This window comes from Gorilla gorilla, chromosome 15 (genome assembly GCF_029281585.2).
Source record: "Gorilla gorilla gorilla isolate KB3781 chromosome 15, NHGRI_mGorGor1-v2.1_pri, whole genome shotgun sequence".
Classification (NCBI taxonomy): domain Eukaryota; kingdom Metazoa; phylum Chordata; class Mammalia; order Primates; family Hominidae; genus Gorilla; species Gorilla gorilla.
Window position 1 is genome coordinate 44,416,702 of NC_073239.2, and position 24,552 is coordinate 44,441,253.

Here is a 24,552-nt window from a genome sequence, read left to right on the forward strand (position 1 = left end):
TACCTGAAAATGTTGAATGGATATGTAATATTTGTGAACGTTTATGTTCTCTATTTCACCATTATGTAAACATTTATATTTTCAAAGGGAGACAATAATTATATTTTGAAATCATTTTATTTTTTTACAGAGTGCTGTATTTTTTCTTTTCAATTTCAATTTGGTGAGCAAACAAAATCAGTCAGATTATTTTACATAGTTAGGTTTCCTTTTTGAGATTTGTTGAAACTCTTTATCCTTTATGTATGTATTTCAGGTATTATAATAAAAAAGAAATATAAAATGATTAGATATACATAAAAGTATTGTAGATTATGTTTTTCATATTTTCTTTCTTTTAATGTATTTTGCAGATATAGCCATTCCAGATTATGATTTCACAAACTAAGATGATTCTCAGTAGGGAAGCATTACTGCATGTCGTTTTCATCAAAGGGAGCTTAGTTTATTTGCCTGTCTGAATATTGACATCATATTACTAATTTACACATTGGGGAAAGGGTCAAGAGAACTCCAAATTTTTGTTGACTTGATATTAACCTGATAGGGGAATGTTAATAACTGACAAAATATATCCACAGTAGTTAGACATCAAGTTGTGTTTATTTTTTTAATCTACTGCATGTTATTGAATTATTTAGATAGATAGATGATGATAGATAGATAGATAGATAGATAGATAGATAGATAGATAGATAGATAGATTTATTAGATGTACAAGGAAATAGAATTCACTGGTGGGCATGTGTAAAGAGGGGGCAGCTCTTTTCTAATGCAGGGCTAGCTGCTTGTCCAGGGGCCCATGATTCCAGGGCTATATTTGGCCCCACAGCCATCCAGGATGAGTTGTTTCTCAGCCACCAAGTCTTAAAATGTATATGCATTAAACTTTGTAAAATCGCACTTCTTTGAGATGTGGCTTTTTGGGCATTCACTGAACTTGAATTTGGCCCTAAATAAGGCCTCAGTCACATGCTCCAGGGTTTGCAGCTTGGTATGGATGAACATGGCCAATGTGAACTCTGACCTCTGGGTCCTGAGGCTTTCCAAAGGCATACTACATCTGGTCTTAAACCTAGACTAGGGAAAGCACTAGATCCAAGACATAAATGTCCAGTGGCAAAGGCTGTTGTACACAAGGAACAGGCTGCTGTACACTACCTAGGATGCTGCTGTTTGCAGCCCTTGCACACCAGGCCCCATGTGGCTTAATTGATTGTAGAAATTATTTTATATATTAAGTTTTTGGGGATTTGTATCTTTTATTCAAGATAGCTAAATGTAATTTATATTAGACCATATACAGTAAGTTGTAAATTATAGAAGCTGTGCATATCAAAATCATATTCAGTGGGCAATATGGCCTTTAATATAATGAAGTTTATTGATAAAAATTAAAATAAAATAATGTGGTTTTGTAATGCTCTTGTATGTTAACTAAAACAAATTAATAAAACCTATTGAAACCCATAATCATTTAGACTATCTACTTACACTTTGGGAGGCCAAGGTGGGTAGATCACTTGAGGTCAGGAGTTCCAGGCGAGCCTGGCCAACATAATGACATCCCATCTTTACTAAAAACATAAAAATTAAACAGGTGTGGTGGTGCATGCCTGTAATTTCAGCTACTCAGGAGGCTGAAGCAGGGAGAACTGCTTGAACTTGGGAAGGGGAGGTTAGAGTGAGCCAAGACTGGGCCACTGAACTCCAACCTGGGCGACAGAGGGAGACTCCATCTCATAAACAAACAAACAAACAAACAAAAACACAACAAAAAAACTATCTACTTAAATACCATTCTATTAAAATAAATATTTTTCTGTGATGTTAGGTTTGTTTTGTCTCAATAATATAAATAGTGTATTGGTTGTCTCAAAGTGTTAAATGGAAGTATATTTTATGGCATTGCTGAAATATCTACCAACTTTTCTTACTCTAAGTTATGCAATGGTGCATTAATTAATGCATTGGAACTTGTTAAGCAGTTTGCATGTCTGAAAAATCAAGGTTCAGAGGTATGTAGGTTAAATCCGGCAATCAAATATCAGAGAGATATTTCAGAATATTATTTTTGTATACCAGAAAACACTTTTCAAAAAAAAAAAGTAAGGTCATTAGGAAGGCACTGTAAAGTTAATCTTTTCCAGCAAAGGTATTACATTTATTTTTCTGGAGTTCTTTAGTTATAAAATGTAGAATGTAGTTATAGGATCTAGTCAGCGTTAAATTGATTGAAAAAATGAAAAACACTGTTTCATTTTTAAATAGATTAACAATTAAGCAAGTTGTTTATGTTGTCCCACTGATATACTAGAATATGCTACATTCTTTTGGGCATCTTTTAGACCATAGGGCTAAAATTTTGAAAATGACAGAGAGACAATTAGGAGCTCAGCACAAAGCAAAATGTTATGAATCAGGAAAATAAATAGAACAGAGATCAAAATTAGGTAAATGCAGAATTGGAATGATACTGAAAACAAGAGATGGAACTGCAGAAAATACTATGGCAGATCATTCATTCCTTTGAATGGTGAAAGTAGTTAATACAATGGCTGACAATTGAAATGAAAAACCAGACCTAGATGAAAAAATGCAAACCAGAAAACTTACCTAGTCCTATTATTTTACTCAATTGTGGGAAATACATGAAAAAAAGTTGTTCGTTATGAATCCTTTTTTCTAATATGGGAAGAAGGCACCACTAAACCTTTCTCATTTTTTTACTCAAATGTTTGTGTTTTCTCATAGAACTTATAATTTTAATTTATTTTTCAATATATGTTTCCCATACAGTCTAGTTAGATTCATAGTTGCAATGTTTCATGTGATATATTTGCTCCCTATGGAATAGAACATAACATTAATCTTTAGATGTGTCACTAGAGAGATTTGTATATATCCACATAAATCTACAGTTGCAACTAGAAAAATTATCCTGTGAAAATTTTGTGATACGAATGTCTTTCAACTTTTTAAAAAGTAAAGAGAAAATGATGAACAAATATGAGTTGGAAATCAGAATGAACAAATCATGAAAATGTGTACCCCTTCAAAAATTTTGAAAATTAAGAGAAATCAGTAAAACAGCTGTATTATCATTTACAAAAATGTTTCTCTACCTATAGAACAAACAATTACTTTGTCCTCTAATTTCCAAATAACTTACAGAACATTTATTTCCTACTGTCACTGGAATGGCAGGCTGGCAGGCTGAGTTGGTAGCCCAATTGGTTCCTCACATCAAAAGATTCCCTTTATTATTTCCTTATTTTCTCTTTATTATTTCCTCATTTTCTCTTTAATTCTGGCACTCCTTCATGATTGAACTTACAGATGTTCTTTTGTCTACTAATTTTCGAGTAAGCCTGTGCTCTCTATAACTTTCAGTCTCAATGTCCTTCTACCATCAGCCTTTTGTCTAAACATTCTTATTCTGGTTTGTTTCCTTGAACTCTTGACATCAATCTCTGTTCCTTCAATATTCTGTTTCTTCTACTGGAAGCACTCGTTCCCAGATTTCACCCACTTTACTCTTCTCAATCTCTGTGTCTGAGTTAAATACTTCCTTAAGTTTCTATGTAGGATTGTCTGTCCATCTATAATTTTTCTATATCTCTCATGTTAACATACTTATATCCTTTACTGAAAAATGTCTCCTTTAAAAAAAATCAATGTGTTTGTTTACTTTCTTAAAATGCCCTCTTAAACTGCAAGGTCAAAGAAATAAGTATGATATTTGGATATTAATATCTACCACTTAATACAGAAACTATTCTAGCACTTGTATAGGTAGTATAAGACATAATTTTAGAACTCTAAAATAAAAACTCATAAACTGAAGTTGAATATCCATTTCCCACTGCTATCTCCTTTTCCTTTTAACACATTGATATCATTTGGGTCTGTGTCCCCACCCAAATCTCATGTCAAACTGTAAGTCCCACTGTTGGAGGTGGGGCCTGTTGGGAGGCAATTGGATCATCGGGCGGTTTCTCTTAAATGGTTTAGCACCATCTCCTTGGTGCTGTTCTTGTGATAGTGAGTTATTGTGAGTCTGGTTGTTAAAAGTGTATAGCACCTCCCCACCTCTCACTCTTCTTCCTGTTTCCAGCCATGTGAAGTGCTGGCTCCCCCTTCACCTTCTGCCATGATTGTAAGCTTACTGAGGCCCCCGCAGAAGCCCTGCAGATGCATCATGCTTTCTGTATAACATGCAGAACCATGAACCAATTAAACTGCTTTTCATTATAAATTACCCAGTCTCAGGTATTTCTTTAGAGCAATGTAAGAAAGGACTAATATAGAAAATTGGTAGAGGAATATGATATTGTTGTAAACATGCCGGAAAATGTGAAAGTGGCTTTGAAACTGGATAGTGGGCAGAGATTGGAAAGGTTTGGAGAGATCAGAAGAAGACAGGAAGATGAGGGCAAGTTTTGAACTTACTAGAGTCTTGTTACATTGTTGTGACCAAGCTACTGATAGAGACACACAATGAAGTCCAGGCTGAGGAGGTCTCAGATGGAGATAAGGAACTTAATGGGAACTGGAGCAAAGGTCACTTTAGTTAGGCATTAGCAAAAAGGTTGGCTGCACTGTGCACCTGCCCTAGGGATCTGTGGAATTTTGAACTTGAGAGTATCTCAAGTTCTGGTGGGTATCTGGTGGAAAAAATTTCTAAGCAGCAAAGCATTCAGGAGGTAATCTCACTACTTCTAACAAACTATTTTGATGTGTGTAAGCAAAGAAATGACCTCAAACTGAAACTTATATTTAGAAGGGAAACAGAGTGTAGAAACTTGAAAAATTTGCAGCCTGGCCATGTGGTAGAACAAAAAGCCCATTTTCAGGAGAAAAATTCAAGCAAGCTGCAGAAACTTGACTAACTAAAAGGAAGGCAAATGCTGATAGCCAAGAAAATGAGGGATACCCTCCAGGGCATTTCAGAGACCTTTGTGGCAGCTCCTCCCATCACAGGCTCAGAGGATAACGAAGGAAGAATGGTTTCATGACCCAGGCCTAGGGCCCCACTTCCCTATGCAGCCTTGGGACACTACTACATGCATCTCATCTGTTGCAGCTCTAGCCATGGCTCCAAGTGGCCCAGGTACAGCTCAGGATGCTGCTCCAGAGGGTTCAAGCCATAAGTCTTGATGGCTTCCATGTGGCATTAAGCCTGAGGGTGCACAGAGTACAAGAGTTGAGGCTAGATTTCAGAGAATGTATGAACAAACCTAGATGTACAGTCAGAAATCTGCTGCAGGGTCAGAGCCCTGATGGAGAATCTCTACGAGGGCACTGAAGAGGGGAAAGGTGGGGTTGGAGCCACCACACAGTGTCCCTACTGGACCACTATCTAGGGGAGCTATGAGAAGAGGGACACTATCTTCCGGACCCCAGAATGGTAGATCCACCAGCACTTGTACCGTGTGCCTGGAAATGGTGCAAGCACTCAACACCAGCCCTTGAGAGCAGCTGTAGGAGCTGAACCCTGCAAAGTCACAGGAGTGGAGCAGCACAAGGCTTTCGGAGCTCGCCCCTTGCAGTGGTATGCCCTGGATGGCGTCAAAGGAGATTGTTAAGCTTTAAGACTTAATAACTTTCCTACTGGGTTTCAGACTTGCATGGGGCCCATAGCCCCTTACTTTTGGCCAATTTCTCCCTTTTGAAATGGGAGTATTTACCCAATCCCTGTACCCCCATTATACATTATATCGTGGGAGTTTTTTTTTTTTTTTTTTTTTAATTTTACAGGGTCTTAGGCAGAAGGGGCTTGCCTCATCTCAGATAAGACTTTAGACTTTGGATGTTTGAGTTAATGCTGAAGCGAGTTAAGACTTTGGGGGACTGATGGGAAGGCATGATTATATTTTGCAAACTGAGAAAGACGTAAAATTTGGGAGGGACTAGGGCAAAATAATATGGTTTGGATCTATGTCCCCAACCAAATCTCATGTCAAATTGTAATCCCCAGTGTTGGAGGTGGGGCCTGATGGGAGGTTATTGGATTGTGGAGTGGTTTCTTTTTAATGGTTTAATACCATTTCCTTGGTGCTATTCTTATGATAGTGAGTGAGTGAGTTATTATGAAATCTGGTTGTTAAAAGGGTGTAGCACCTCCCCACCTCTCACTTTTCTTCCTGCTCCCAGCTATATGAAGCACCGGCTCCCTCCTCATTTTCCCACCATGGTTATACATTTCATGAGGCCTCCCCAGATGCCCAGCAGATGCAACATTCTTTCTGTACAGCATGCAGAACCGTGAGTCAGTTAAACCTCTTTTCTTTATAAATTACCCAATCTCAGGTATTTCTTTATGGCAATGCAATGGACTATTACACACCTAATAATATTATTTCCTTGAATCACGCAATCAATTACCAAAATCTTCTGTGTGAAATGGCTGGCTTCCTTTTATTGATGGTTAACTGCTAATTAAACAATATTTTTGGCATTTCAATTTTGTTGTTATTATTGTTAAAAGCTTGTACAAAGCCTCCATCAATTAGTCCAATTCTCCAGCTTCTGTCACTCCTGGACAACATTTGCATTTAAAAATACCTTTCAGCCAGGTGACACACACCTGTTGTCCCAGTTACTCAGGATGCTGAGGCAGGAGAAACACTTGAGCCCAGGAGTTCTGGGTTGTATGCACTATGCTGATGAAGTGTCTGCACTGAGTTTGGCATCAATATGTTAGCTTCCAGGGTGCAGAGGACCACCAGGTTGCCTAAGGAGTGGTCAACTCAAAAATTGAGCAGAATAAAACTCCTCTGCTTATCAGTAGTGGGGTGACCCCTTTGAATAGTCACTGCACTACAACCTGGACAACATAGTGAGACCCTATTTCTTAACAAAAAAAAGAAAGAAATACCTTCCATATTTCTGCAAGTATGTGAGTTGTCTTTGATGTAGTGTTACCTTTTCACAGTGAATGAAGTGTAATAACCTCTTGCTCATTTTGTTTACAAAAATAAATAAATAAATAAAAGCAGGGACATCCTAAGTGGAATCAAGTTCCAAATAATACAGACGTAATACTATTTATAGAATAATTCAATTTTATGATATATTTCATGTGTTGCTATCCTGTTATATTTACTCATGTATAGTTACACTTGTCAATGTCCTAGCTATAATCACCTATTTTTAGATTTTAATAAATATAATTAAATTAATAGCATTTCTATTTTTATAACAAGTTCTAAAATTAAGCCACAGTTGAAAATTCATGATAAGATTAAGTTTGATTTTTATTTCACTTTTATATGTATGAATCTTAAGAATTTGGTATTTCCTATCTCATATTTGTCTTTCTGTTCTTGGAAACTAATTTCAAATTATTTACAAGTTTCAGAAGTATGCAGCCAGTGAAGAATCCAATATCATTTTGTTCAATATACCTCTAATTTGAACTTAAATATGTATACTTCCACAAATGTCACTGAAGCAAGTATTTCAAGTATTTATTTCCAGGTATAATTTCAATTATGGGGTATTCAGATATCTTGTTATATCAACAACTAAACATAATATATTAAATTATTTGAGATATAAAAAGTATATCTTGAAAACAGTGCAGTTCTAAATCTTTAAGGTAGGAAAGCAGCTCAGCAAATGTTTTCCTCCACTGTCCATGAGGCAAATATCTAATGACTGTACACACACACTCACACTCACACACATACGTACACATTCTGTCTCAAATATAGATATATATTCACACTCTGATTCAATGAATTCAACCTCATGACTAAGGATTTGAATAGTGTTTTTTAACCATCCTTTCCTCTACTGCAATTTATAATTGAATTAGCTTACTTATTTCCTAGTAAAAACATTCCAGCATTGTGATACTATGATAAGGTTAAGATGTGAAAGTGTTTTTTTACCATTTATTATAGAAAAACTATCTTATTTTCAGATTTATAACAACCTTTTCAAATCCACTAAGGAAAAGTGTCTATGCCTTATAGATTGAAAAGCTCATCTTTACCAGTTAATTTACATTTTACTTTTTCCTAAAATAAAAGGCTCTCCATATCTGTAGGTACACAGTTTGACTTAATTATCCTATGTTATATATTGTACATAATTATATGAGAGGTAGTGGCAATTTAAACAAATAAAATGATGGCTATTTCTTTTTATTAACTTCATCATATTTCACTGAGGTTTTCCTTACTTTAGGCTTCCTTGATGGCTGCAATGTATGCTAAAAGTAAATTTTTATGTGAAATGTTTAAAATATTTGAAAATGACACTTATTGTTTGTCAGGTTTTGCCACTATTAGCATGACTCAGTACCCATACAGTCTGTCTCTTAGGGATGTGAAGCAAATGATTTCTCTGATCCAAAACATTTCATATGCCTTAAAAGTCAAACAATGCAAAGATGTGATATTTAGAATACTAGTTACATAATAATGGATAATGACTTAGCTTTTAAAACAACTGCTTTAAACATGACACATTTAAAGCTAATTTGTAACTTTCATATGTTTCTGAAACTTTTACAGTCACTAAATAATTTGAGTAAAGCAAATGGGTTTCAGACAGATTACAATTTGGAAAGATTGATTATAAATTTTTAATAATATGTAACAAAGAAAAATGTGGTCATTTGATTATATACCTCTTCCCCAAGATCAAGTAAATACTTTATCAATAGAAAAAAGAAAGAAAAGCAAAAAGAAAAGAAAAAGAAAGCAACACTGCTATATAGAACATTTTTTTTTCTAAATGGAATCCAGCAGCAAAAAAAAAGATAATTGAAGATACTATTAAAAGATACAATTTAATATTAATATTGACCACATTTATAAATTCACATAATTTTATAAAACATATGCACTTCTGAGTATAAAACACACATAATACAAAAAAGATTATTACATTTTAAATTGTTAAAATTTCCTCAATAGTTTTTCCACACCTGATGATTACTCTCAATCTCAACAAGATAATTATAAATGATGCTTATTATTCAAAATAGATTATTTTGTGTGTGTGTGTTTTATTCAATTAGGTGGTAAATTATAAGATTTTGCCAGGTGATTCAGAGAAGTAGCCTGGAAAAGTTTATATAGATGGTACTAAATGAAAGATAGAAAATTAAAAATTTATAGTTAAATTTATTAGAAACTTAAAATTCTTTAAAAAATTATAGTTAGGTAAATAAAACAACTAAATTTTTCCTTTTTCCTTCATATTGCAGAGTGTATTATTCCAGCTGGTTTACAATGCAGGCTTCCCATTTTGATACTAATTTTAACCTGACTTTTATATATCAATATTAAAGAGACAAAAAATAAATGTGATTTTCTCCAGCTCTATATCCCTCCAAGGAGAGCTTTGGAACTGAAATCCTAATCAGGGGTTACATTTTTAATATTTTTGTCTCAAATGAATTTGGAGTCCTCCATAGTATTTCCAAAGTTGCAGAGCAGAAGAGGTTACCAATGAAATTGGGTAGTTCTCATCCCAGTTACAGAATTAGGCCAAGTTATCAGATATGTAACAAATATCCACTCAGAAAGACTGAATATTTAAATATTTTAATTTATGAAGTATTAGCCTATTGCTCAGTTATAGTATTTTGGAAATTTTTCTTTAAAAAAATGTATCAAACTTGTGGTTAGATGACATTACTGACTCATTTTGCATCTGATCAAAACAAATAATGCATAAAACAAAGCAATGTAAGTTATAAAGCATTTTAAAATTGAAATAAGAGATCTTTATTTCTGTTGCATATCAAATGGGATTTATTGACTTCCTTTTCTCAAAAATGTCATATAGAAAACATTTCTACCCTATAAAAATTACTAATAACATTAGCATCAATGACTTACAAGTAGACACAAGTAAGATGAAACATAGATTAATTCATACCATCAAATTCATATGGCCAAGTATAATCCCATTATATAACTATTTTCTATCACTAAGCATAGTCCAGCTATAAGTGTAAAGGGATGATGAAAAATGTTGCTAAAACATTAAGTGAAAATATATTGAAAAGAATTCTTAAAGACAAGAAATACAAGAACACACCAATTTGCCATCACACTTTATGTTCAGCCCTTTAGTGAAAAAAAAGTTTTCTAATTAATATTTCATTTACATTGGGGACAAGTACATAATGTAGCCATCAATTTGCTTAGATTCTGAAATACCATTCATTTATGTACATATTTTCTCTATTCAAATGTACTATTCACATCACTTGTCAATTTGCATATATTAAATCATCATGCAAAATTTACCATATTTTGAATATTTTATTAATAATGACCCTTTTCTACAATTTTTACATGCACTTAAATTTTAAACAGCCAAACATTCAAAGGCTTAAAAATCAACACTTGAATTTTAAAATACTACTTGTATGAAATGAAATATTTAATTACAAATGTTAACTATATGTTATTGCTGTAACTATTGGGATAGACAGTGGGCAGTTAGTATAAGCTACTTTGTTAATAAATAAAATTTTAAAAATAATCAGTGGAATGTTCATTTCAAACTACTTTGTTATTTCATTTCATTTAAATTTAGCATAAACTTTACTTCGGCAGCCAATTCCTTAGTTGTTCTTCTCCATTAACTCATGACTACTTTAGCTCTTGATGCCAAGCATGATGATGTTTGGTTTCAGAAGTTGCCACATTAACAATAGGATCCTTGAAGCTACAATCATGCTAACCAATTTTGACAATTTTATATTTTACAGGGCCTAGTTCTAACATTCTATTGTTATTTAATTTTATAAATAATTTTAAAAATCTTGTTACTAAATTAAAAATAGACCTCTGGAAAATAAATCGAAAGGTTTTTTTGTTTTTTGTTTTTTGAGACAGAGTCTCACTCACTCTATCACTCAGGCTAGAGTGCAGCAGCCTGATCTTGGCTCACTGCAACCTCTGCTTCCTGGGTTCAAGCGATTCGGCTGCCTCAGTCTCCCAAGTACCTGAGAATACAGGTGCCCACAACCATGCCCGGATAATTTTTGTACTTTTAGTGGAGATGGGGTTTTGCCATGTTGGCCAGGCTGGTCTCAACTCCTGACCTACGTGATCCGCTCGTCTCGGCCTCCCAAAGTTCTGGGATTACAGGCATGAGCCACTGTTCCCTGCCAAATTAAAATTTTTTATATGAAAAAGATATACACAAAGCAAAGATACTTTTACAGTATGAAAGTGAATTATAATTGAGAAAAATATCTGCAGGCCATAATAGAATAGTTCTATTTCAATAGTTCGCAAACAATTTGTTAGTTCTGCTAAATAAAAAAATTTCCAACACTTGTTAAAATGGTTAAGGATCACTTTATTTAAGATTAAAATGATAGGTGTCAAGATGATTCTAATAGGGAAGAGAGATAAGGTTCAACTCTGAACACAGCAAAGATATCTGGGAAGTGCAGCTAATGAGCAGAGTGAAAGGTTGTCAATGAATACAAATTACTAAGAGGAGACATCAAGGGTAGGGGATTTCTTGTTAGCTAACGTAAGAGGATTCTTGCTGAAGGCAAGCCAGAGTGATCAGATATCAAGAGTGGGAGATTCTCTCTAAACTGACTTAGCAGCATTCTTGCAACAGCTGGACTAGGCAGTGTAAAGACAGGGCCCAAGGACAAAGTAGAGTTAAAAAGAGTGCTCCTAGAAGCCTGACTAAAGTGTAGACAAGAAGAAAGTCTTCATCAGTTCAAAAGTCACTTTCTATACTTATGATTTGGCCATGAGCATTCCTATCTTTACTTAGTTTGGAGGAGTGGACTCAGCAGCATGTATGTTATGGAAAAAAAAGAGATTCGGAAAAATTACTTACATAAGTTTGAAAGGCAAGATGAATCTGGCCATATGGTAAAATCCAACAGAACTCTCTGGTTATGAGTAATTTGTAAAATAATTCATACATTGCCCATTATATGCGTTAGATATATGTAAATTTTACCATGCTCATTCTTCAGAACAGAAAAAGTGAAATACAAAGGCAAACATGGTAAAGCAATTTATTTTAGTTTTTGTGAGAAGTTGTTCTTCTAGAGTATGTTATATGACTCTATGCCCTCAGTTTGAAACTCTCATTGAACCATATCTAAATTAACTAATAAAATGAACTTTGAATTACATATGCCACTGTGTGCAAATTAAAATTCATTGACTGTATGTGTATGTAAATATTGGCCAGTAAACACAGCCATTTACATCTTCATAAAGAGAATAAAACTTCCAACTAAAATCCTTCTAAAATTAGACTCATATCAATTGGAAGTATTTCAAACAATTACTAAACTGATTTACTTGAACAAATATAGAAAGTATTATCTAAGCTATGTGTACCTATTTTTTTATATTCCTAGAAATTAGGGGGAACTTTTATTTCCTTTGATTGAATATGAGTTTCTTAACAAAATATACAATAGTGAATCAGTAAAATGAATACTTTTACCAAGGATGGAAAGTGTTCTGAATTATCTAAAAGACATTTTCATTGCAGTTAACATTTGCCTGTGTAGAACAGATTAATATTAAAATCTATTTTTTTCTTTTAACAAAATTTAGCAAATGAGGAATTTTCTATTGGTTCATTTCTTCTGACGTTTCTTCTATGTTGAACCTTCTCCCACTTCATGTTGCAAGATGTGAGATCTTACTTCATTTATCACATTCATATTCAAAGCAAACTAAATAGAATCAGGATGATAGGCTTGTACATTTATGCTTTTTTACAGAAACCTTTAAAGAAGGGTTCAGCTATATTGTATCTCACCTATAAAAGGTGGTTCACATTTCCAAATGGATAAAGGCTAGAAAAATCAAGAAAAAGAGCTGTCATGAGTACATGACAGCAAACATAATTTGGGGCTTAGACTCATGACCAGATTGAAGTTCTGTAAGTAAGTAATTAAGATAAAATTAATATTGGGCAGGCAAAATCCATGTTGGTATATCTTTATGCATATAACTAGAAATGTATGGCTAATTTTAATAAACTTACTTTCAAAAATGTATTCTGTGTTATTATACTTTAACATGTGTTCATTAACTGTGTGTGTTCCTAAACCTTGTCATATTTGGATATGATTTTTAGCAATAAATAGTGGGGCAAGATGGAAAATCTGAAGTTTTACAAAAGCTAAATATAAGACAAAAACAATATATATTCAACTAAAAAGGAGTTGGCAACAAACTTCTCTGATTCTATATCAAATCCCAAAAAACAATGGAATATGTATCAGTAATTATTGACTACCATAGGGTAATAATAATAATAAATGGTCATAAAATAAATTAGTTAATGGAAAATGATAGATATTAATTATTGAATGATAAAGCACAATGTAAAACAAAATGATAGAAATAATCATACTCACAAACATAACAATCTGTATGTAGAAGTCTAGGTTTTCCAAATTAAAGCTGGTTACTCACAAAATCCTTGAAAAGAGTGAGAAGTTGGTGGGGTGATTATATTTTTAAGCTATGAAGTCAGATAGTGTGATGTTTCATCTCAGTACCACTATAAAATAAAGTTTTAATCCTGTTCATGTCACTCTTAATTTTCACTAGCTTTTTAGGTGAGGAAAATTCATGCCCATCCCTTCCTTGATTCATCTCTTTCAAAAGCAACATTTTAAATGGTTGATGACTTAACATCACTGCAACTATTTTCTCCTTCATTTAAGAACATAATCAACCATTTATGTGGGCATGTTTATTTTACACCTCAATTTTGGCTCAAGGAATATAACACATAGTGGCTTCTTTCATTTGCCATATCAAATCCATGAACACCTGCCTTTAAGATGTATCAGATTACTTTTACCTCTTACTAGCCATGTCCAGGCAACTGCCAAAGCACTGGATCATTGGAATAGCTTCATAAATGATGACCCTATTTCTCTCACTTTCATTCCTAGAGGCTGTTTTTCAGCCAGGAGTCAGAATGATTATAAAACATAAATCAAATAATTTCACAGTCTTGCTCATAGCTTTCTAATTGTTCCCCTTCTCAAAGTAAAACCCAAAACCTTGTCATTGCTTGTGAAAGCAACAATATGGGATCCTTCTCCATACCTCCCCCAATTTATTTTATCACAGCCCTCATTGTTTTGGTCATTCTATCCTTAAGAGCCTCCTGATATTTCTTGGAAATGCCAAGATTCACCCACCTTAGAAACCACTTTGTTTTTCTGTCTTTAAAAGAGACATGCGCTGTAGATATTTGCTTGCTACTCTACTTACTTCTGGACATCTCAGCAGAATTCTTTTGAGAGGCAGACAGTCACTCTGGATCTGCATTCAAATTTCACCCTAGAACTTATCCGCATGCTAATACTGCGTTTCTTTTTTTAATTTTTCACTACCTTTCTCGCCCAGAAAAGAAAGAACATAAGCTCTTTTAGTCAGGGACAGCTATTTTTTTTTCTGTTTTCTCTTTTTCTTAACCTGGCATGAAGACACATTTCTGGCATAGAGCAAATGAATAATAAATATTTGTTGAATAATCTTGCATGAATTAATCCTTAATTTGTCAACTGTTGATTCATTTTGCTCTGAAATCAATGACAATAAAAAAGAATTGTACTTCTATTTTGCACTTTTTTAGTCAGAGTAAATATTTATTGAGATTTAATTTGTGCCCTGTAAACTGCTAAACTCCTAAATCCATTAGGTCTATTTCTCCCATGAGGTAAATATTTACTCTTCATTGAGGATATAGCCAGCAAGGCAGAAACTAGTCTAGGCCTTACTAACAATCTGATTTTATTATATGGAGCAGGTAACATCAGGGTGAAAATAACTAAGAAACAAAACAAGGAATAGTGATGAAAGTATTAGCACTAGCAGAGAACTAATCCTTTCCTCATGATAGTAAGGTCAATGGGAGAAACTAAAGTTCCAGAGATCCAGTAATGAGCCATTTCACAGTAGAATTACTGCCGGTGAGAAATGGGACCAGGGAGAAATATGATCTCTGATGTAGGTGTCATTAGAAGCAGAGAAAACAAACAAACAAAAACAGAAGTGGCCCTTCTCCTTGCCTTTTCCTGCCCTTCAATCTTTGGTTTTTGCCTTCCCTTGCCTGAATCTACCCAAAGACTAGATGACAAAGAAGCATGGGAAATGCAGATTTCTGTTACAGTGAAAAAATAAAAGAAAACTGCTGAGGAAATTGATCTGAGAGCAAACAAACTTTGATCAGCATATTAATATTATCATGTCATTTTACAGATTAAAAAATTCAAGTTCAGGGTTTGGGCTCACACTTGTAATCCCAGCACTTTGGGAGGCCAAGGGGGTTAGATCACCAGGTCAGGAGATCGAGACCATCCTGGCTAACTTGGTGAAATCCTGTCTCTACTAAAAATACAAAAAATTAGCCGGGCGTGGTGGTGGGCACCTGTAGTCCCAGCTACTCAGGAGGCTGAGGCAGGAAAATGGCGTGAACCTGAGAAGTGGAGCTGGCAGTGAGCCGAGATCGTGCCACTGCACTCCAGCCTGGGCTACAGAGCGAGACTCCATCTCAAAAAAAATAATAATAATAATTCAAGTTCAGAGAGATGAAACAACTTTTTAAGGCAATCAGACTACAGATCTAACTGTCATTTACACTAAAACATTTTAGGAAAACAAAATCATAATCCTTTTGTGGTATTTTGATGTTTCAAGAAAAGTAGTTATCTGTTTTGGTGTGTGGCGTGTGTGTGTGTGTGTGTGTATATAAAATGATTCTACATTAAATCAAAAATTTAACTTAAAATTTTAAAGATAGAGTAAGGACTGATAATAGGTTTACCACCAATGCACATTTTCAAGCAGTTAAGTGATTCTAATTAGTAAGAAAAAAACATAGCAGTCAATAACCTAGCATATGGGCTGGCATATAGTTGGCACTCAGTGACTGTCTTTTGAAAGTTTTTATGCCCTTGAGGCTGTTACAATTCCAAAATGAGATGGAGCAAAGTTTGTGATAGTTGTGATTGCACTTATAATTCACTTATAGGTGTTGAATTCTCAGTAAGGATAATCCAGGTACTTCACTTCCATTTATCCTTTGTAACATTTACTTAATACACACTTTGTGCTCTTATTGAACTTTTCTGTTAGATTTTTAAAAGATTTATTTGCCCTCCAGGTTAACTGGAGAAATAGTGTTTTATTCAAAGTTATGAAAAAGGACTTCCTCATTCTATTATTTCTACACAAATATTTATTACAAATATATAGATTACTTAAGTAGCTACTTATCTGATGACTTACAAAATGATTTGAGAACAATTTAAAGTTAGTGGTGTGCTTTCTGTACACATAACCCACATACTAAGTAATTTATAAAAATTCATAAAATAGGAAATTAACTTAAATGTCACTAGGCTCTCAGAAGAATAAATGACATTTGATGCTGGAAATCACTTACTATTTTTTTCAGGTTTTGCATAATATATTATGTATCACTGCTCTCAAGATATTTCTTATAAAAATTAAAAGAAAACTCACACAGAATGAACTGTTATAAAATATGTAAAATTTTAGAAACTCTCATAATTATATGAATACTTAAAGCACTGCTCTGGAAAAATAATTGAAAGATAAAAGGACATGTATCTTAAATGGTAGTAATTTTCATGTTCATTTAAAATAAGCACAGATAAAATTCTGAAAAAAGAATGATAAAGTGAACTCAGAGTAGAAAAATCCTTTAGTAGTGAAATAACAGGTAAAACAGGACTAAAATCTTTTAAACAATGTACTTAACTTACTTAGTTTTGAAAAGATCATCATCATGTATAAAAGGCCATTTTATGTCCAGAGCAATGTTGGCCTTGGTCTAAGCCAAAATTCTTAGTAGAGAGTTTTTAGAGTGTTTGCTGTGGTAACATGTGTTAAACTTTTTTCAATATAGCCAATTCAAAAATATTAAGTAAAATATATGCTAGCCCTATTCCTACCTGCCATGCCTCTCAGGTCTTATATCCTTATCTTATAACATCTGGCTGCTCTGTGATGGCCATTAAATCCCTGCTAGGAATTAGGAATCATTCCTGTTTCAGGGTCCTCTTCATCACCTTCAAATTGTTTATGTACAGTGTACTTTTGAAGGCTATACACTTTATATTTTTAACATTTAAAAGACAAATATTGATGCTATTTATTCACAGCTAAGTATATACGCATTTAAATATTAATCCAATATACATGTATTTGGTGCACATTACACGCTGAGTACTTTTCTAGGTCCTGAGGCTAGAGCTGGGCACAACGGAGACAAGTCCTTGCTTTGTGAAGCAGAAAACAGATGACTTCCAGTAAAGTGCTAAGTTGTGCTTGGGAAAAATAAAATTAGAAAAGCAGCTAGAAGGTGTACTGGAGATGACAAGAAACTGAGAAGAGAGGTCGCTGTTGTATAGAAAGGGCAGAGAAGGCTTCTAGCAAAAAGCAGCATTTTACCAGCTATCAGAAGGATATGTGAAGCCCTAAGATTTTTTTTTTTTTTTTTTAATTTTTTTTTTATTATACTTTAAGTTTTAGGGTACATGTGCACATTGTGCAGGTTAGTTACATATGTATACATGTGCCATTCTGGTGTGCTGCACCCACTAACTCGTCATCTAGCATTAGGTATATCTCCCAATGCTATCCCTCCCCCCTCCCCCCACCCCACAACAGTCCCCAGAGTGTGATATTCCCCTTCCTGTGTCCATGTGATCTCATTGTTCAATTCCCACCTATGAGTGAGAATATGCGGTGTTTGGTTTTTTGTTCTTGCGATAGTTTACTGAGAATGATGGTTTCCAGTTTCATCCATGTCCCTACAAAGGACATGAACTCATCATTTTTTATGGCTGCATAGTATTCCATGGTGTATATGTGCCACATTTTCTTAATCCAGTCTACCATTGTTGGACATTTGTGTTGGTTCCAAGTCTTTGCTATTGTGAATAATGCCGCAATAAACATACGTGTGCATGTGTCTTTATAGCAGCATGATTTATAGTCCTTTGGGTATATACCCAGTAATGGGATGGCTGGGTCAAATGGTATTTCTAGTTCTAGATCCCTGAGGAATCGCCACACCGACTTCCACAATGGTTGAACTAGTTTACAGTCCCACCAACAGTGTAAAAGTGTTCCTATTTCTCCACATCCTCTCCAGCACCTGTTGTTTCCTGACTTTTTAATGATCGCCATTCTAACTGGTGTGAGATGATATCTCATAGTGGTTTTGATTTGCATTTCTCTGATGGCCAGTGATGATGAGCATTTTTTCATGTGTTTTTTGGCTGCATAAATGTCTTCTTTTGTGAAGTGTCTGTTCATGTCCTTCGCCCACTTTTTGATGGGGTTGTTTGTTTTTTTCTTGTAAATTTGTTTGAGTTCATTGTAGATTCTGGATATTAGCCCTTTGTCAGATGAGTAGGTTGCGAAAATTTTCTCCCATGTTGTAGGTTGCCTGTTCACTCTGATGGTAGTTTCTTTTGCTGTGCAGAAGCTCTTTAGTTTAATTAGATCCCATTTGTCAATTTTGTCTTTTGTTGCCATTGCTTTTGGTGTTTTGGACATGAAGTCCTTGCCCATAGATATAGATCAATGGAACAGAACAGAGCCCTCAGAAATAATGCCGCATACCTACAACTATCTGATCTTTGACAAACCTGAGAAAAACATGCAATGGGGAAAGGATTCCCTATTTAATAAATGGTGCTGGGAAAACTGGCTAGCCATATGTAGAAAGCTGAAACTGGATCCCTTCCTTACACCTTATACAAAAATCAATTCAAGATGGATTAAAGATTTAAACGTTAGACCTAAAACCATAAAAACCCTAGAAGAAAACCTAGGCATTACCATTCAGGACATAGGCATGAGCCCTAAGATTTTTAATTAGAAATGCTTTATTTGCAAGAGCAACAAAATATAAAATATTGATAATTTTGGCAACAAATAACTTAGGATTTTCGAAAGAAAAATGACAAACTAGGTTGGCACCATGGCCTCTCACTTGTTATTTATTTTAAGCCTAATTTCTCTACTTATATAAAGGATGCAATTTTTGTTTGGTATATGGTTTTACTCAATATATGAAGATATTGAGCAAATGTGAATTATTATTACAACTTTAAAAAACAAAAACAAGGGACAAAAGATGAGATTTGACTAAATCGTGACCATGTTTTCTTAAATGAGTATTATCGATACACATTTTTTTCCAAATTACTTTAGTAAGTTTTATAATTTTAAAACACCTTAATGCATTCTAATTCTCCTCATTTATTGAAGTTAACATTTACTTTAATTAATAAAATTTTAGTCTATTTTTCTCTGTTTTGAAGACCTTTAAAATATGGATTTCACATTTTCACAAGATAATTTTTAGAATTTTTGTAAATATCCAAATGGGGTGCTTTCCTATTGTTGGGATATTCCCTTTTACTAATACTGCTTTCATATTCTCCTTTCTGTAATGTATCTTAACTTCTTATGTTGCAGAGAATGTGAACAATATCTGAAACTATACTATGGCCCTACAAAAGTTGTCATGTTGTCTATGCTAACTGTTGTGCTAATTTTACTCTTTCGGTAGTGCCTGGTATAAAGTTTGGGTCTATCATGGTGATGTACTTGTGTACCTTACATATACCTTTGCTATATTGCACTTCACATACTGCCTTTTTCACAAATTGAAGGTTTGTGGCAAGCCTGCATTGAGGAAGTCTACTAGAGCCACTTTGTTTACAGCATGTGCTCACTCCATGTCTCCGTGTCACATTTTGGTGATTCTCACAATATTGCAAGCTTTTTCACTATTATTATATCTGTTATGGTGATCTGTATTCAGTGATCTTTGATGTTGCTACTGTAATATGGGGAGAAACCACAAACCATACCTTTAAGAGATAGCAACTTAATCAATACATATTGTGTGTCTTCTGACTACTCCACTGAACAGAACTTCCCTGTTTCTCTCCCTCTCTTAGTGACTCCAATTTGTGAGACACAACAATAGTGAAATTAGGCCCGTTAATAACCTTATAATGGGCTCTAAGTGTTCAAGTGTAAGAAAGAGTTTCATGTGTGTTACTTTAAATCAAAAGCTGGAAATACTTAAGCCTAGCAAGGAAGACATATCAAAAGCCAACTTAGATCTAAAGCTAGAACTCTTGTTTTTAACAGTCAGCCAAGTTGTGAATGCAAAGAAAAAATTCTTGAAGGAAATCAAAACTGCGACTCCAGTGAACACAGGAACAGTAAGAAAGAGAAACAGCCTTATTGCTGAGACTTGGAATGTTTTAGTGGTTTGGCCAGAAAGTCAAATCAGCCACAACCTTATCTTCAGCCAAAATGCAATCTAGACCAAAGCTCTAATGCTCTTCAATTCTATGAAGGCTAAGAGAGGTAAGAGAAAACTGCCGAAGAAAAGTTGGAAGCTGGCAAAGTTTTGTTCTTAAGGTGGAAGGAAAGGAGCCATCTTAACAACATAAAAGTGGAAAGTGAAACAGTAACTGCTGATGAAAAAGCTTCAGCAAATTATTCAGAAAATTTAGCTAAAATAATTGATGAATGTGACTACCCTAAACAACAGATTTTCAGTGTAGACAGAACAGTTTTATATTGAAAGAAGATTTCATCTAAGCCTTTCATAGCTAGAGGGGAGAAGTCAATGCCTGGCTTCAAAGCTTCAAATGACAGACTGACATTCTTCTTAGGGGTTAGTGCAGCTAGTGACTTTCAGTTGAAGCCAATGCTTATTTACCATTTGAAAATCCTAAGGCTAATAAGAATTATGCCAAATCTACTCTGCTTGTCTCTATAAATGAAGTAACAAAGCCTTTATGACAGAACACCTGTTTATAGCATGGTTTACTGAATACTTTAAGCCCACTGTTGAGACATACTAATCCAAATATAAGATTCTCTTTCAAATATTACTGCTTGTGGACAATGTATGTGGTCACCCAAGAGCTCTGATGAACATATACAAGGACATTAATGTTGTTTCATGCAACCTGACACAATACCAATTCTGTAGCTCATGGATCAAGAAGCAATTTTGACTTTCAGGTCTTATAACTTAATATATACATTTGGTAAGGTTGTAGCTGTCATAGATAGTGATTCCTCTGATGGATCTGAAAAATCTTCTGGAAAGGATCCACCATTCTAGATACTATTAGGAACATTTATGATTCATGGAAGAAGGCCAAAGTATCAACATTAGTAGGAGTTTAGAACAAGTTGCTTCGAACCCTCATGGATGACTTTGAGGGATTCAAGACTTCAGAGGAGAAAGTAATTGCAGAAGTAATGGAAATAGCAAGAGAACTAGGATTAAAAGTGGAGCCTAAAGATGTCACTGAATTGCTGCAATCTTGTAATATAACTAACAGATGAGGAGTTGCTTCTTATAGATGAACAAAGAAAGTGGTTTCTTGAGATGGAATCTATTCCTGGTGAAGATACTGTGAACATTATTGAAATAACAATGAGGATTTAGAATAGTCCCTAAATGTAATTGATAGAGCAATGGCAGGGTTTGAAAGGATTGCCTCTAATTTTGAATGAAGTTCTACTGTGGATAAGTACTATCAAATGATATCCTATGCTACAGAGAAGTCTTTCATGAAAGAGTCATTCAATGCAGCATACTTCATTGCTGTCTTATGAAACTCTGTGCACGGCGGCTCACACCTGTAATCCCAGCACTTTGGGAGGCCAAGGAGAGCAGATCACCTGAGGTCAGGAGTTGGAGACCAGACTGGCCAAAATGAAACCCCATATCTATTAAAAATGCAAAAATTAGCCGGGTGTGGTGGCAGGCACCTGCAATCCTGGCTACTTGGTAGGCTGAGGGAGGGGAATTGATTGAACCTGGGAGGTGGAGGTTACAGTGAGCCGAGATGGTGCCATTGCACTCCAGACTGGGTGACGGAGTGAGACTCTGACTCAAAAAAAAAAAAGAAAATGAAATTCCCACAGCCACCCCAACCTTTAGCAATCACAACCCTGATCAGTCAGCAACCAGCAGTACTGAGGCAAGACTCTCCAGCAACCAAAACATTATGACTCACTGAAGGCTCAGATGATTAACATTACTTAGCAATAAAGCTTTTTAAAATTAAGGAAAGTACATTATTTGTTTAAACATAATACTATTACACCCTTTACAGTACAATGTAAACATAACTTTTATATGCATTGAGAAACCAAAAATTTTGGTTGACTTGTTTTATTGTGATTTTTGCTTTATTGTGATGGTCTGGAACAAAACCCACAGTATCTTCAAGTATGTCTCGAATATGTAGAGAATTTTTAAAAATTTTTAGCATATTTTACAAAACTTATTGCCTTATAAGTATTCACTCAATATTTTATTTAAGGAGTACATCTTGATTTTTAAGGGTTTCTTAGCTTTATTGGTTATGAATTAAATAAAACCTCAGCATTTCAATCATAATGTATAAGAAGTATGTTTCTGTCATTATTTTTAAAACATAATTTGAGTAAATGTATAATATTCCATGTATGCTGTTATCATAACACATTTAAAAATTTTAGCAACATTCAATATCTCTTATTTTATTATCAGATTTTAAAAATTAAAGCCTAATGGTCACACTTTTTACATAAGCTTTTGTTTGATTTTACTTTCAAAGATTATGGTCAAGTTCTCTCACTATGTAGACTCTTTTTCAATCATATATTTCTAGTTTCATAAATGACACAGCATGTTTCTTACTTCAAAAATAGCATAAACTTGAAATTAAATTACATTCCTATTTAGGTACATTTGAATAATTTAAAGTAAATGTCTTACATTGCAGAGCTAGAAAAATGTTTATTTTTTATATTTTGGTTTGCTTTTGGTTCTTTTAGTTCTTTAGTTAGCTTTTTTTAAAAAAAATAAAACACTTCATAAATATTATCTCTCAAATATATGTACAAACTAAATGTGGTTTGCTTTCAGCTACAGTTGACCCTTGAACACATGTGTAGACTACGCAGGTCCACTTATATGCATATATTTTTTTCAACCAAACTCAATAAAAAATGCGGTGTTTTCTGTAGGGTTGCCTTTTCCTATAAACAGGTTCCACAGGGCCAACTGGGAAACTTGAGTATATGTGGATTTTGGTACATGAAGGTGCCCCTAGAATTGATCCCCACCTATCTGGAGAGATAACTATATGTTGTGTTTGCTAGATTCACCAGCCAGAGATAGTATACTATTATAGAATGCTTTAGATTTACACAATTAAGTAATATATTTGGCACATTTTTATTTATGGCTCACATCAAGTTACATACTCAATACATGTCCGACTTAGCTTCTTTATCTGTAATCTGAGAATACTCCTTTTCCTGAATACATATCATGATGACAAGGATCTTACAAAACAAATCATGTCAAAGACTAGGCATGTGCTTGTTAGTTTTAAACATTCTTTAACAAATAATCTCCAGGGACACTACCTTCAACACTGAATCTTTGAGAAAATCTAGTTTTTAAATGGTCCACATTTTGCATTAATTTTTAAAAATATAATGAAGACCGTAGGAAAGAACTGGAAAGATTTCTGAGACATCTGAAAATAATAGAAAATAATCTATTTTATATCAAGAAACATTGAACAAAAATGAAATGAATAAAAAAATTCTGTGGAAGAAGAAATTAATTCAACCTCATATATTTCTCAGTCAATGTATTCGATAATGAGGTCACTTGATTTACTTCATGTGTACATTTCAATGAATGACTGCATGTCTAAAATATATTTTATACTTTTTTACTGAGATTATTCACACTTCAGTCTTCCTGTTTTGGTACAAAATATTTTAGACAAACTATTATACTTGTTCATGTATAACTGTCACTTCAGTTATAAAAATGATGCTTAAGTTAAAAACAAAATACTTTTAATAAAGAAGTGTGAGAAGTAATATATAACCTCTGAGTCAGTCAGAATCTAGCAAAGCTTTATAGGTCACATTCATTAAACATTCTTACATTCACTGTCAGTGGCTCTAATTAAGAATGATCATATAAAAAGATCTTTTCATTTTTCTTGGCTTTTTCTAGTTTGCCCAAATCACACCAATTATTTCTTCTATACTGTTGGTTCATGAGTTCGTGACTGTACATAGTTAGTAATTACTTAAAATCAGATTTTTTTTTACATTTTACTAAAACATAGTTTAATTCACCTTTGCTTTTCTCCCACTAGCTTGATATATTATTGAACTATAATAATTTTAAAAAGAAAAATCACACTATGCTAAAGATAAGGAAGCATTTAAATGATAGAACTATTTTGTCTGAATAAAGACACAAGATCATATATAGAGAAGAGAAAATGAGCTAATTCATATATTTGGATGATATGAAGTAGATTAAATATTTTATGTTTTTAAATAAGTAACATGTTAAGCAAGACAGAAAATTATTTTTAATAAAATAAAAAATATACAAAACCTTTAAAATTCATGCAAATATCTAAATGAAAGAAGAAATCAGACAATGTATATCTTGGCATTGTTC

At 33.9% G+C, this 24,552-nt stretch overlaps 1 pseudogene; it reads right to left on the bottom strand.

The window, feature by feature from the left end:
• Window positions 1-1,127: 1,127 nt before the first annotated feature.
• Window positions 1,128-1,222, bottom strand: LOC129526836 (uncharacterized; annotated as a pseudogene).
• Between the last annotated feature and the right edge of the window lie 23,330 nt (window positions 1,223-24,552).